Source organism: Oncorhynchus gorbuscha, linkage group LG12 (assembly GCF_021184085.1).
Source record: "Oncorhynchus gorbuscha isolate QuinsamMale2020 ecotype Even-year linkage group LG12, OgorEven_v1.0, whole genome shotgun sequence".
NCBI classification, from domain to species: domain Eukaryota; kingdom Metazoa; phylum Chordata; class Actinopteri; order Salmoniformes; family Salmonidae; genus Oncorhynchus; species Oncorhynchus gorbuscha.
In genome coordinates, this window is record NC_060184.1 from 39,091,389 (window position 1) to 39,106,784 (window position 15,396).

General features: G+C 45.1%; 1 protein-coding gene across 3 annotated transcripts in view; it reads left to right on the forward strand.

Annotated features, from left to right (window-relative positions):
* The first annotated feature begins 2,784 nt into the window (after positions 1-2,784).
* LOC123990992 (serine/threonine-protein kinase PAK 5-like) overlaps positions 2,785-15,396 on the forward strand; it is a 138,243-nt gene continuing 125,631 nt past the window's right edge. The window contains exon 1 of one of the 3 annotated variants that reach the window (XM_046292075.1): positions 2,785-3,074. The gene's annotated coding sequence lies outside the window, so the exon portion shown is untranslated. Of the gene's footprint in view, positions 3,075-3,429; positions 3,660-15,396 lie in introns of those variants that run through there. The other 2 variants (XM_046292078.1, XM_046292077.1) reach the window with 2 other exon arrangements.

Consider the following 15,396-nt stretch of genomic DNA (forward strand, 5'->3'; position numbering starts at 1 on the left):
GGACTCTGTTTCTTTCACTGACATGGAAAGAGTTATTTGAAGCATGCTTGAAATGTTTATGTTGGATTTAGTTGATGTGCATTAGCCTCTGATCCACTTACTGACTCATAATTCATCATTTACATGGAAATGATCAAGAGCTCAATCAGAGGATTTGATGACATTTCTAATCTTTTTTCCCGACAAAGCCTACTTTTTCACGCATATAGAGATGTTAAATGAGACTGTATATAATTCCACGCTTTTTGCCAATTCATGACTAAATGAAATATATGAATCCAAACTTTATTACAAGAAGTAACGTTGGATTCACCTGTCCAGTTTAGATATGTAGTCTGTATTTCATATGTGCGGCTGGCCCCCTGGTGGCCAGGGACAACGAAACATGTGGTTTATTCAAAACCAAGCTCACAGATAAAGAAAATACACAAAATCATACATAGTGTTATATCATTTCTCAAAAAAAACATATTGACCTATATAATACTCTATTCGCTACCATTGAAATGTAATGTTCTTTCTCTCTTAAGCCTCTTTATTTACTTATATCCCTTTGAATGAAAGGACAACTACCAGGGATATAGTATATATCACACCTACACATTCATGAGTTTTTCTTTATTTTTACTAACCAACAAGTGCTCAGCATATGTGGGAACTCCTTCAAGACTGGGTGGCTACTTGGAAGAATCTCAAATATAAAATACTCTTTGTTGGTTACTACATGATTCCATATGTGTTATTTTATAGTTTTGATGTCTTCATTATTATTCTACAATGTAGAAAATAGTAAAAATAAAGAAAAACCCATGAATGTGTAGGTGTGTCCAAACCTTTGACTGGTACTATATATACTATATCCCTGGAAGGGCAATACAGGTTATTTCAACAGTAGAAGTTAGTTTCAAAGTTGTCCTTTCATTCAAAGGGACATAAGTAAATAAAGAGGCTTAAGAGAGAAATAACATTACATTTCAATGGTAGCTAATACAGCATAATGGCCTCAGGCATGTTGCAATCACAATCTGACACAGTTGATATAGTCAGTCACCTGTGCATTCTTACGTGTTCAACCTGAATGTCAACAGCCACCAGTCATGTGGTATGGGCCTCAGTGATTCCTGGTAGAAGTTACTGAAAGGCTCAGATCTTGGCATTACTTAATAAGATTGAAAAGAGGGTTCTTTGCAGTTCGCACACCATATGAAGTCCCAGGTGCATGGTGGGACAACCCCTCAATATTAAAAAAATAATCTCCAGCACACTGGTAAGCCTATACTGTATGCTATACAGTGTAGGCTTCGTGGGCCTGTCTAACGTGTTTGTTTCTTTGCTCAAAATGATATTTATCTGGCTAATAATGGGGGCCTTGAAATGGTCCAGGTTGACCGAAATGCCAGAGATGATTTCTGGTCCCAGTCCTCCCCTGCCAGTGTATTTGAGGTTATTTTACTAGCACTGTTTTACTTGCCATGTCCTCTGTTGTGGGGATTCCCTCTCCTCTCCCAGCCAATAGACATGGTTCCCTTTGCAGCCATTTGAGGGTGATGCTGAAGAGCCATACCAAGTGTGCTAGCCACTGCCGGACATAGGCCTGAGCTAGATACAGGAAGGATGACGTGGTTGAGTGGTGGACACTGTACGCGGACAGGGGCTCACATTCCCTGAGAGAGAGCTGTGGAGAGGATGGGGAGGGGTGGGGAGGAGAAGAGCGGAAGGAGGGAGAGTAGGAAAGGGAGGAAAGTGGGAGGATGATGCTGTATGGATGATGCCCCCCCCCCCACCCCCCACCCCCAGTCAAAGGCCTGAGGTGCCTCCAAAGTGGGTGGCCTGCACTTGTCTCCTCAGACACTGGGACAGCCCCTAACTGCATGCCAACACAGGCTGAGATCAATGTGGGGCCTGACACTGTCAACTAGCAGGGATGTCACACTTTACAGTAGCAGAGGTCTTGTTCAGTTTACTGAGTCCCACAGTTAGAATATGATCAATATATATTATATATAGCCCAATTATCAGTCCGGTTAAGCACTGCCTATCTGGACTACTAATCAATCCACCTCACTGATAGTATGATAACAAGTCGAGTTGTAAACAGACTATAATGTGTCCACTGTTGACGACATTCAAAGTCCCTGACGTCATACTATCTGGACATAAGAAGTATTTAATCCAGTCCTGATATTAAACCGGGGTTTATATCAGATCAATGTGCTGCATTGTTTTGTGCTCATCCTCAGATGTATAACAACTCGATGTAAAGCCAACTCCGTGAACATCACTGCCGTTGCCCCAGTGATGCGCGAGCGTGCACGTTGAGAGCGGCGCCACATCACAGCAAAACGCCATTAGTGTCGTCACTGTTCACACTCAAGCCTGTATACGTCATTGATGGTCATTTTATTTTCCGTGATGTTGCACATTTGGATTATTCCTCTCACTGGCTGTCGCTTATTCCCATTTTAGCATATTTCTCATAGACGTCTTTTGGAACTGCACGTGAATGCCATGAACAGCTGCAACGTGGCATAGTCATGTTACCGATTATAGCTCTCAATAAATAAACATACAAACACGTCGGCTTCATTAGCCCATAGGCCTATAATAATATGTGTCACTGTTGCTGCACGTTTCACCTACTTCACTGTCATTCAATCATCTCAGATGTTAAAGAGGGTGTTGCGTTGACTATACTGCGACCACGTCTTACTGTTACACTGAAAACGAAATAATAACCCAGGCTACATTATTTATTTTAAATTGAATTTGTACTACCCTCCCTAATATTTCCCGGCCGAATCCTCTTCCAACGTCCGACCGCGGGCCACTCTCGAAATACAGGTGCTCTAATTTCTGACGATCGCTCCAAGCCCCACTCCTCTCCACAACACCCCGGATGTAAGCCTGCACACAGCGGTTGCTCCATACCGTATCGTACGGCGCAGCTCAGTAGCACCACCGAGAGACATTAACATGGCGCTGACAGCCACATAACGGTACCCACCACAATAATCCTAATAACTAGACCAAATACAGCGGCGGGACATGTGAGCGGGTCAACCTCAAGACAGCAGGTAGGTGCAGTTCTAGTATTCGAGAAGCGCTCTGCGATGTGCCATTTTGTGAAATATGTCATGCAGAAAACCGCTCTCTTTATTAATAGCGAAATAAGGGTTAGCTCCGTCCCTCCCAGTTAGTAACCTAGGCTGATAGTTCTACAGTTAAACACCACGGGCACTGATAGCCGTTTGTTCATCTCTACAAGCCAGTCGGGAATAGTCTACATATGTCGTTGGGAACGAGCGTATGTTACTGTATCATGGCTACAGTCTGTGGGGTTGAATACGTGCTACAACCGCTGTCCTTGGTGTTGAAACGGGGTGCGCACCTCGCTGCGAAATGCTGTCCTCATTGTGTAGCCTAAATAGACGATGGTCAGTGGCTGCATTTGTGGTGAAGCATTCAATCAATGGAGTCTTAAAGAACGCGGATGTGTGTTTGTTGCCAGGGGGTCATATTCACAAGCAGTGTTTGACATGATCCTTTGTGCCATTAAGGATGTCATTTCACCCGACGGACGGTGTAGGCTATGTATGATGATTGTGGTGACGGAGATGAGAGTACAGCAGGCTACAGTAGGCGGTTTGGTTGAACAGATGGTGAGTTCAATGTTTCTCCAGGATTAGAAGGTGATTGGAGGGAGAATTAAAAGTGGTATGCTGCTGGGGTCTAGCTCTTAGCCTAATCCTGCTATAAAGAACTGGATAGAAGGCTAATTTACATAGGACCCGAATGTAGCCTATTCCTCTTGAGTGTCATTGGCACATAGTAATGTTGCAAATCAATGACAGGTAGGCCTAAATAATAATAATAATAATAATAATAATAATAATAATAATAATAATAATAATAATAATGTAATTACATTGTAATAGTCCTTTTTATATATTTGACCAGTTTTAGTGTGTAGATATGTATGTGTACATACAGCTATTTTGGTGTGACTGTTTTAAACTGATGTCATGTGCCTCATCTTCAGGAGAAGGCCTTGATTCAATAACACTACTACTACAGTGGCACCATTCTCTCTCTCTGTACCCATCCCTGTCCCTGTCCAATTGTCCTCAACACTCAGACAAGGATCCCTATGGCAACCCGGGGCAGAGGCATCTGAGCTCCTTGAGTGTGCGGCTCTCCTTTATTTTTCAAGTGTTCTACTCCGCTAGCCAGCACCTCGCCTGAACAGGTGTTCTACTCTGCTAGCCAGCACCTCGCCTAAACAGGTGTTCTACTCCGCTAGCCAGAACCTCGCCTAAACAGGTGTTCTACTCTGCTAGCCAGCACCTCGCCTAAACAGGTGTTCTACTCTGCTAGCCAGCACCTCGCCTGAACAGGTGTTCTACTCTGCTAGCCAGCACCTCGCCTAAACAGGTGTTCTACTCTGCTAGCCAGCACCTCGCCTGAACAGGTGTTCTACTCCGCTAGCCAGCACCTCTCCTAAACAGGTGTTCTACTCCGCTAGCCAGCACCTCTCCTAAACAGGTGTTCTACTCCGCTAGCCAGCACCCTGCCTAAACAGGTGTTCTACTCCGCTAGGCAGCACCTCGCCTAAACAGGTGTTCTACTCCGCTAGCCAGCACCTCGCCTAAACAGGTGTTCTACTCCGCTAGCCAGCACCTTGCCTAAACAGGTGTTCTACTCCGCTAGCCAGCACCTCGCCTAAACAGGTGTTCTACTCTGCTAGCCAGCACCTCGCCTAAACAGGTGTTCTACTCTGCTAGCCAGCACCTCGCCTGAACAGGTGTTCTACTCTGCTAGCCAGCACCTCGCCTAAACAGGTGTTCTACTCTGCTAGCCAGCACCTCGCCTGAACAGGTGTTCTACTCCGCTAGCCAGCACCTCGCCTGAACAGGTGTTCTACTCCGCTAGCCAGCACCTCGCCTGAACAGGTGTTCTACTCCGCTAGCCAGCACCTCGCCTGAACAGGTGTTCTACTCCGCTAGCCAGCACCTCGCCTGAACAGGTGTTCTACTCCGCTAGCCAGCACCTCGCCTGAACAGGTGTTCTACTCCGCTAGCCAGCACCTCGCCTGAACAGGTGTTCTACTCCGCTAGCCAGCACCTCGCCTGAACAGGTGTTCTACTCCGCTAGCCAGCACTTCGCCTGAACAGGTGTTCTACTCCGCTAGCCAGCACCTCGCCTGAACAGGTGTTCTACTCCGCTAGCCAGCACCTCGCCTGAACAGGTGTTCTACTCCGCTAGCCAGCACCTCGCCTGAACAGGTGTTCTACTCCCCTAGCCAGCACCTCGCCTGAACAGGTGTTCTACTCCGCTAGCCAGCACCTCGCCTGAACAGGTGTTCTACTCCGCTAGCCAGCACCTCGCCTGAACAGGTGTTCTACTCCGCTAGCCAGCACTTCGCCTGAACAGGTGTTCTACTCCGCTAGCCAGCACCTCGCCTGAACAGGTGTTCTACTCCGTTAGCCAGCACCTCGCCTGAACAGGTGTTCTACTCCGCTAGCCAGCACCTCGCCTGAACAGGTGTTCTACTCCGCTAGCCAGCACCTCGCCTGAACAGGTGTTCTACTCCGCTAGCCAGCACCTCTCCTAAACAGGTGTTCTACTCCGCTAGCCAGCACCTCTCCTGAACAGGTGTTCTACTCCACTAGTCAGCACCTCGCCTGAACAGGTGTGCGTTTCTTTCGCCTCCAGATTATCTGGAGCAGAGACCCCCAGGCTAGGCCACTCGCGCTATATATACAAAAATATGTTGACAACCCTTCAAGTTAGTGGTTTCGGCTATTTCTGCCACACCTATTGCTTACAGGTGTGTAAAATCGAGCACACAGCCATGCAATCCCCATAGACAAACATTGGCAGTAGAATGGCCTTACTGAGGGCCTCCCGAGTGGTGCAGCGGTCTAAAGCATTGCATCGCTACAGACCTGGGTTCGATTCCAGGCTGTCACAACCGGCTGTGACGGGGAGTTCCATAAGAAGGCGCAAAGTTGGCCCCGCGGCGTCCGGGTTAGGGAAGGGGAGGGGAGGGCGCTGAAGCGACTCTTTATGGTGGGCCGGGTGCCTGCAGGCTGACTTCGGTCATCAGTAGAACGGTGTTTCCTACGACATATTGGTGCAGCTGGCTTACAGGTTAAGCAGGCGGGTGTTAAGAAGCACGGTTTGGTGGGTCATGTTTCGGAGAAAGCATGACTCGACCTTCACCTCTCCCGAGCCCGTTGGGGAGCTGCAGCGATGAGACAAGAGGGAGTAAAACACAAAAATAAATAAAATAATTGCCTTACTGAAGCGCTCAGTGACTTTCAACGTGCCACTATCATAGGAGGCCACCTTTACAACAAGTCAGTTCATCACATTTCTGCCCTGCTAGAGCTGCTCGGTCAACAGTAAGCGCTGTTATTGTGAAGTGGAAATGTCTAGGAGCAACAACGGCTCAGCCGTGAAGTGGTAGGCCACATAAGCTCACAGAACAGAATTGTCGACTGCTGAAGCGCATAACGCGCAAAAATGGTCCTTCTTTGGTTGCAACTCTCACTACCGAGTTCCAAAGGGCCTCTGGAAGCAACGTCGGTACAAGAACTGTTCATTGGGAGCTTCATGAAACGGGTTTCCATGGCTGAGCAGCCGCTCACAAGCCTAAGATCACCATGCGCAATGCCAAGCGTCGGCTGGAGTGTCATTGGACTCTGGAGTAGTGGTAACATGTTCTCTGGAGTGATGAATCCCACTTCACCTTCTTGCAGTCCGTTGAACAAATCTTGGTTTGTTGGATTCCAGGAGAGCTAGGCCCCTTAGTTCCAGTAAAGGGAAATCTTAACGCTACAGCATACAATGATATTCTAGACGATTCTGTGCTTCCAACTTTGTGGCAACAGTTTGGGGAAGGCCCTTTCCTGTTTCAGCATGACAAAGCCCGCGTGCACAAAGCGAGGGCAGAAATGGTTTGTCGAGATCGGTGTGGAAGAACTTGACTGGACTGCACAGAGCCCTGACTTCAACCCCATCGAACACTTTTGGGATGAATTGCAACGCTGCGAGCCAGGCATAATTGTCCAACATCAGAGCCCACAGCAATGTTCCAATATCTAGTGGAAAGCCTTCCCAGAAGAGCAGAGGCTGTTATAGCAGCAATTCCATATTAATGCCCATGATTTTGAAATGGGATGTTCAATAACCACTTTTGGCCTGTAGTGTAAAATAACGTACACAAACACACGCACAGTCGCTGGTTATCCGGTCGCTAATGTATTCAGCAGCGAGCACAACAGCTTTGCATAATGATCAAAGCTAGAGGGTGCTCTGCATGCAGTAGCCCTAATAATAACCTTTGAAGTTATCAGAACACTCATTCCACTAATATTAGACTCTAATACTACAGTAGAGTAGGCATAGGCCGATAGTATAGACCTGTTTATGTGTGTCTTGCAGTGGTAGTATAGGGGCTTGGAAAATGAATACACATGAATTGCTACATTTGCCCTGTGGCTATACTAGGCTATCATGGTGTATGCATGCCTTAAGGATGTGTCTCTGAAATATTCATGGGCTTCACGTTGCTTCTTTCACAATGACTTTGTATGTCTGCAGCATCTTTATCACTGTTGATACAGTAGGAGGGGGGATTACAGTGTTGTTTCATATGTAGTAATCGTGGGAATATTTTTTTAATGGTTCATTTTGTGTGTGTATGTGTATGTGTATGTGTATGTGTGTGTGTGTGTGTGTGTGTGTGTGTGTGTGTGTGTGTGTGTGTGTGTGTGTGTGTGTGTGTGTGTGTGTGTGTGTGTGTGTGTGTGTGTGTGTGTGTGTGTGTGTGTGTGTGTGCGTGTGTGTGTGTGTGTGTACGCCTCTGTAAGACTGGAAGTTTGAACCCAGTGTGTCTGGGAGACAGAGATCGATTCTGATGATGGAGGGAAAGATTGGAGGTGCATGTAAATGAACTAGACCCAGATAGAGGGGAGGAGGCAGAAAGGAGAGGGAGAGAGAGGAAGAAGAGCGGAGACAAGGGTAACACCGAGGAGTAGAGAGGAGGAGGACAGAAGGATGAGAAGATGAGCAGAGAGGCCTGTCTGGTGAGAGAGGACAGAGTGAGTGCGACAGACATGTCTTCATAGGTCACAGATTTGCATATCTGTGTTTCACTGTGCTTGTGCTTTTTCAGCATGGCCCTCTGTGTGTGTGTGTATGTGTGTATGTGTGTATGTGTGTGTGTGTGTGTGTGTGTGTGTGTGTGTGTGTGTGTGTGTGTGTGTGTGTGTGTGTGTGTGTGTGTGTGTGTGTGTGTGTGTGTGTGTGTGTGTGTGTGTGTGTGTGTGTGTGTGTGTGTGTGTGTGTGTGTGTGTGCGTGCGTGTGTGTGTGTGTGCGTGTGTCATGACTCGGTGTGTGGGTGTGGGTGCATGGCATGATTCGGTGTGTGGGTGTGTAGCATGACGCGGTGTGTGTGCCATGACTCGGTGTGTGTGTGTGTTCTGCATGACTCAGGGGGCTGTAGCAATGCAAATGTCACGTGGGGTTGGACCATGTCTGTCCCTCTACCCAGCCAGCCAGCCAGCCGGAGGAGAGCTCCACTCAACAGTAACCTAGTTATTCCCTCTCCCTCTAGACATCAATTTACCCCCCCCGGGTATGATTATAATTGGGAGAGGGTAAACTGATCCTGTATCTGTGCAATCTACTTTGATTCAACACTACTGTATTTGAGGCAGAGACGACTACTGTCTTTGTAGCTCCAATGATTCAGTCGGTGGGGGTTGTATTGGGATCAGAGTGCACTGATGAGGGGAAGTGTGTGTGTTTATGTCTTTGAAAGTAAGATAAAAGCTGGAGAGAAAAAGAGCAAGTGTGTGTGTGTGTGTGTGTGTGTGTGTGTGTGTGTGTGTGTGTGTGTGTGTGTGTGTGTGTGTGTGTGTGTGTGTGTGTGTGTGTGTGTGTGTGTGTGTGTGTGTGTGTGTGTGTGCCAGTGGGCTGGGCGTTGGGGGCTTAGCATCAGAGGGCAGTGATGAGAGGGCTATTGGAGCCTGAATACCAAGGGAGGCCCTCAGGCTATGCTGCTGCCCTGAACTGGCATTACTGCTCTGCCACTCACTCCCTGTCCTAGGGAATTACTGTTTCAGAGTGTGTGTGTGTGTGTGTGTGTGTGTGTGTGTGTGTGTGTGTGTGTGTGTGTGTGTGTGTGTGTGTGTGTGTGTGTGTGTGTGTGTGTGTGTGTGTGTGTGTGTGTGTGTGTGTGTGTGTGTGTGTGTGTGTGTGTGTGTGTGTGTGTGCGTGCGTGCTTGTGAGAGAGAGAGAGAGAGAGAGAGAGAGAGAGAGAGAGAGAGAGAGAGAGAGAGAGAGAGAGAGAGAGAGAGAGAGAGAGAGAGAGAGAGAGAGAGAGAGAGAGAGAGAGAGAGAGAGAGAGAGAGAGTGTTTGTGTGTACATGTGTTTGTATGTGTGGTGTAGGCCTCACTCAAGTCTACTCAATCACTAAACCGTCTGGTAACGTGCGAGTGAGTAAGTGTGAGCGTAATTCCAGTGTAATCGCTATTAAAGTGATAGCCGTTTAGAACGGTCAGGTTTAAAAAGACAATTGGTCTGGATGTTGTGTCTGGCCTCTGCAGTACTCCATAGCAGTTACATAGGAAATCCAATGAAGCACAAAACTGATCGCTGCCTCGTGTTTTCATCAATCAAAACACCTTTTAAATCTAGAGTAAGAACACCTGTTGGGAAAGCCATTCAGGGTTTAAAAAACACCCAGGCCAGTATTCACAAAGCATAGGACTAGGGGTGCTGATCTAGGATCAGTTTAGCCTTTTAAATCATAATGAAAAAGAGGGGAGCTGAACCTAGATCAGCACTCAATACTTTGTAAATATGGGTCTTGGTCTGTGTTCCATTAGTCTGAATGGGGCTCTAAAGTTTAGGCCCAAATCTAAAGGTAAAACAGAGATGAAACTGAAATGATTATCTTTTTCCGGGAAACAGTAATGGTGTGTAATGCAGGTTGTTTTACTATGCAACATTCAAGACCATGTTAACCTATTATCTCGGGGAGCTAACACAAGTCTCAGGCAAGGTTACTTATCACACAAGCCAGCAGGCCTTTTGGGGGCCCTATGTGAGATTTGGTTGGGGGGCCCCCCATCTCATGGAAAAACATTATTGAAAGTGGAGAGAAAATGTTTAGTTGTAAAGTTAATTTCCTGTAAGTCTGCAAATCTTGCCCTGGGACATTTTGCAGTTTTAAGGGCCCAGTGCAGTCAAAAACGTGATTTTATTGTGTTTTATATATATTTCCATACTATGACTTTGGAAAAATACTATGAAATTGTGAACATTATGATAATGTCATTTTAGTGTAATAGCTGTTTGAAAAGGTCGCCTGAAATTTCAGCCTGTTTTGGTGGGCTGGCGTTTTGGCCTTCCATTGTGACATCACCATGCGGTAAATTTGTTAATAGACAAAGAGAGTTCCAAACCTCTCTGCCAATAACAGCCCATTATCAGTAGTCCCCTCTCCATTCAGACCACTCCCAGACAGTCCTAACAAAATTATTGCTTAAGAATTTCCTCTTTGCTAAGAATCTATTTTTGTTTATTTTTGACCATATTAATTGAAAAAAAATCACAGTACATTTTGCGATGGTGCGGAGAGAAAATGCTGCAATTTTACAAAACATTTCATGCAATTCTACTCTTTTTGCCATGGGGCAGAGAGAACATTTTTTTCTGTTTTAAAGCTAATTTCCTACAATTCTACACATTTTGTAATGACTTATGACATCTAAAAATAGTTAGCTGATAGGGCTAATTGAGTGACTATCAGTGACTGACATAAGAAGAAAGAACTGCTGATACACTAACAAACGTCGAAATTGCACCCAGTGTATTCTACCATTCTAACTCTCAATAGTAAGTTGAGGCCCCGACTGAGTCCCTCCCCCCCCCCCAAAAAAATAGGTAACACTTTACTTGACACCCAGAGTCTTAAACATGTCATAACCTGTCATGATCGGTCATAATATGGTCATAACACATATATTTACACCCGTTATGACATAAGAGTGTCAAAACCCACAAAACCTACCACACAAGGCAAAACATTCCATTATTACACCATAGCCTACTTGTCCACAGTATGTTTATGTTATATAGCATTTTCAGAAATTGACCATATTCAATTGTCATTGTAATTGCACACAAATTGATGTTAGACATGCACCTACCCCAGTGCTCTGTTGCTGATGACTGGGATGAATGCAGGAGCAGATTTCAGGAGCAGAACAAGACACCCTTTGTTGACTGATGACTGACATGTAGATGATAGGAAGCACATGGGTCATGACATGATTATGACCATATTATTCCAGGTTATTCCAGGTTATGACAATTTATGCCAGCTGTTATGACATGGACATATACACCAAACATCGGGACCCCCCCCCCCCCCCCCCCCCATTCGAACACCGGATGCGAGCCAGGCCTAATCACCTAACATCAGTACCCAACCTCATTGATGCTCTTGTGGCTGAATGGAAGCAAGTCCCGGCATCAATATTCCAACATTTAGTGGAAAGCTTTCCCAGAAGAGTGGAGCCTGTTATAGCAGCAAAGGGGGGACCGACTCCATATTAATGCCCATGATTTTGAGTTGAGATGTTTGATGAGCAGGTGTCCACATACTTTTGGTCATGTCGTGTGTGTATATATGTATAAACAGTACCAGTTAAACATTTAGACACACATACTCATTCAAGGTTTTTTCTTTATTTTTACTATTTAATACATTGTAGAATAATAGTGAAGACATCAAAACTATGAAATAACACATATGGAATCATGTAGTAACCAAAAAGATGTTAAACAAATCAAAATATATTTCAGATTTTAGATTCTTCAAAGTAGCCACCCTTTGCCTTGATGACAGCTTTGCACACTCTTGACATTCTCTCAACCAGCTTCATGAGGTAGTCACTTGGAATGCATTTCAATTAACAGGTGTGCCTTGTTAAAAGTCCATTTGTGGAATTCATTTCCTTCTTAATGCGTTTGAGCCAATCAGTTGTGTTGTGACAAGGTAGGGGTGGGATACAGAAGGTAGCCCTATTTGGTAAAAGGCCAAGTCCATGTTAAAGCAAGAACAGCTCAAATAAGCTAATAGAAACAGCAGTCCATCATTACTTTAAGACATGAAGGTCAGTCAATCCGGAACATTTCAAGAACTTTTAAAGTTTCTTCAAGTGTAGTCGCAAAACCCATCAAGCGCTATGATGAAACTGGCTCTAATGAGGACCGCCACAGGAAAGGAATACCCAGAGTTACATCTGCTGCAGAGGATAAGTTCATTAGAGTTTACCAGCCTCAGAAATCAGCCCATTAACTGCACCTCAGATTGCAGCCCAAATAAATATTTCACAGAGTTCAAGCAACAGACACATCTCAACATCAACTGTTCAGAGGGGGCAGCATGAATCAGCCCTTCGTGGTCTAATTGCTGCAAGGAAACCATTACTACGGACACCAATAATAAGAAGAGACTTGCTTGGGCCAAGAAACACGAGCAATAGGCAGTAGACCAGTGGAAATCTGTCCTTTGGTCTGATGAGTCCAAATTTGTGATTTTTGGTTCCAACCGCCGTGTCTTTGTGAGATGCAGAGTAGGTGAATGGATGATCTCTGCATGTGTGGTTCCCACTGTGAATCATGGAGGAGGAAGTGTGATGGGGTGGGTGTGTTTTGCTGGTGACATTGTCTGTGATTTATTTAGAATTCAAGGCACACCCAGTATGGCTACCACAGCTTTCTGTAGCGATACGGCATCCCATCAAGTTTGCGCTTAGTGGGACTATCATTTGTTTTTCAACAGGACAATGACCCAAAACAGACCTCCAGGCTGTGTATGGGCTGTCTGACCAAGAAGGAGAGTGATGGAGTGCTGCATCAGATGACCTGGCCTCCACTATCACCCAACCTCAACCCAATTGAGATGGTTTGGGATGAGTTGGACCGCAGAGAGAAAAAAAGCAGCCAACAAATGTGGGAACTCCTTCACGACTGTTGGAGAAGCATTCCAGGTGACTACCTCATGAAGCTGGTTGAGAGAATACCAAGAGTGTGTAAAGCTGTCATCAAGGCAAAGAATGGCTACTTTCAAGAATCTAAAATATATTTGGATTTGTTTAACACTTTTTTGGTTACTACATGATTCCATATGTGTTATTTCATATTATTGATGTCTTCACTATTATTCTACAATGTAGAAAATAGTAAAAATTTAAGATAAACCCTTGAATGAATAGATGTGTCGAAACTTTTAACTGGTACTGTATATACAGTATAATATGTATTTATATATAATACTTTTTGTCGGGAGCCCCCGAGTGTCCGGGTGCCCTAAGCGACCGATTGTGTCACTTATGCCTGGAACCACAAGCGTACAATAGATCCCTGAACCAACTTCGCTACACAGTCAAGGCACATCTTGACTACACTCTGGTCATAAAGGCCTTATTATACATATTATACATATCCCATTTAAGTCTGTACTTTAAATTAACTTCAAGCGTACTCCTCGCGTAGCAGTAGATTAGGGATCCTATAGGATCGTAGGCCGAGCCTTATGCACATCTAAATGCCAGGAGGTCTGCACAAGGCTATTGTAAGATATGCCTGGGCATTCTTACAGCGTAATTAGAGGTTTCTATTGTTCACCTCTGGGAGACTTCTCTACCTTTCCTCTCCATACCTAATCTACCCCAGGCAAGCAGATGGTACCATAGACGTCTTGACATGCTATATCTGCTGCCGCTAAACACCATCCTGGGTGAATAGCTGTGATATTTAGCGTTCCATGATGGCGACATTGCTTTGCCACACACAGAACACGTCTCTCTTATTCTCTCTCATTCTTTCTCTCGCTCTGCAACTCTCTCTCTCTTTCGCTCTCTCTCTCTCTTTCTCCATTGATTCTTAATGAATACATTAACACTGAGTGAATTATCACCTAGTCTAGTTTAATACAGTGCGATGTTGTTGTTTGATATGCACTGTGTTGTAGGCCCTACTTGCGGAATAGAAGTTCCTGATAAGGTTTTACAAGATGCACCAAGGTCGTGCATAACAAATGCAGGTTGTTGCGATGCACAGTACCGTTTTGCACCCTGTTTCCTGTCTAGGCCTACCTGTTTCACACATGGTATCCTGTCTGAACATAGCATAGTAAGCTCTAAAGACAAACAGGTGTTTTATATCATATTGCCTGTAACATCAGAACAATTCCAGTTCAAGTGTTATGACCCCCACATCGCTGTCTGTACAAGCTGAACCCCATGAGCATTTACAACAGCATAAAACAAAAATGTCCTGCGATCTTGGAGATTTAAAGTGACTCGTCAATTAGAGAACAGAAGTATGGCATGGGTGACCTCTTGTATGGCATCATTGAGTCAGCTTAACTCAAAGCTAATACATTTGAACAATCATTTTGTATTCCATTTCACATTGTACTAGTTCCAAGAAATATCCCCAAATAATGGTGTATATTGAAGAAATGGAATAAATAGCCCAATCGGCCAATTAAGTAGGGGAAATGAGTTGGACTGAAAAGCAGCATGCAATTCTCTGGAGAGATGGAGGTTGACATCAGTGCCCTAGAACATTCAGTCATCCCCTTCTCTTCTTCTTCCTCCTCCTCCTCTCCTCCTCCTCCTCCTCCTCCTCCATCCTCCTCCATCCTCCCCTCCTCTCTCCATACCATGACAGAGAACATTGTAGGAAAAGAAGTCTAAAACTCTCCGCTCAGTGTATAACGCAGCATGCACATCGTTGGCTTGTCTGGTCAATCAAGTCTTGCGTTGTATTTTACACTGATCTGAGATCCAATTTGAGGCCAGCGAAATTAAATATTTGTTGTGTCCTTACAGCTCAGTTGTGTTTCTCTCTCCCTGTTCTTGACATGAAGAGATACTTGAAGAGACTGAAGATCTTTACAACATGGTCCAAATGAGGATGCGGGCTTTGCAACAAACCTACTACGCACTACTAAGCAGTGGGCACAGTCGTTAATTCAACATCTATTCCACGTTGGCTCAACATCGTTTCATTGAAATGACGTGGAAACAATGTTGATTCAACCAGCATGTGCCCAGTGGTTACTGACCTTACATGACCCAGGCTGTGACAGTAGTATTCAAAGCCAACCATATCCCTTACCCTGACCTCACTGACAACCCCACAGCCCCTGTCACACTGCACTCATCCTCTTAGGAAACATCTGGTTGGTGCTAACGTTACAGAAACAGTAGGCTTCATGAAAAGCCACACATTTGTTCAAAATAGCATCCCAAACATTGGCAGCATCTCATAACTATAGGCGTACATGTCAGCGTCCCAAACATTG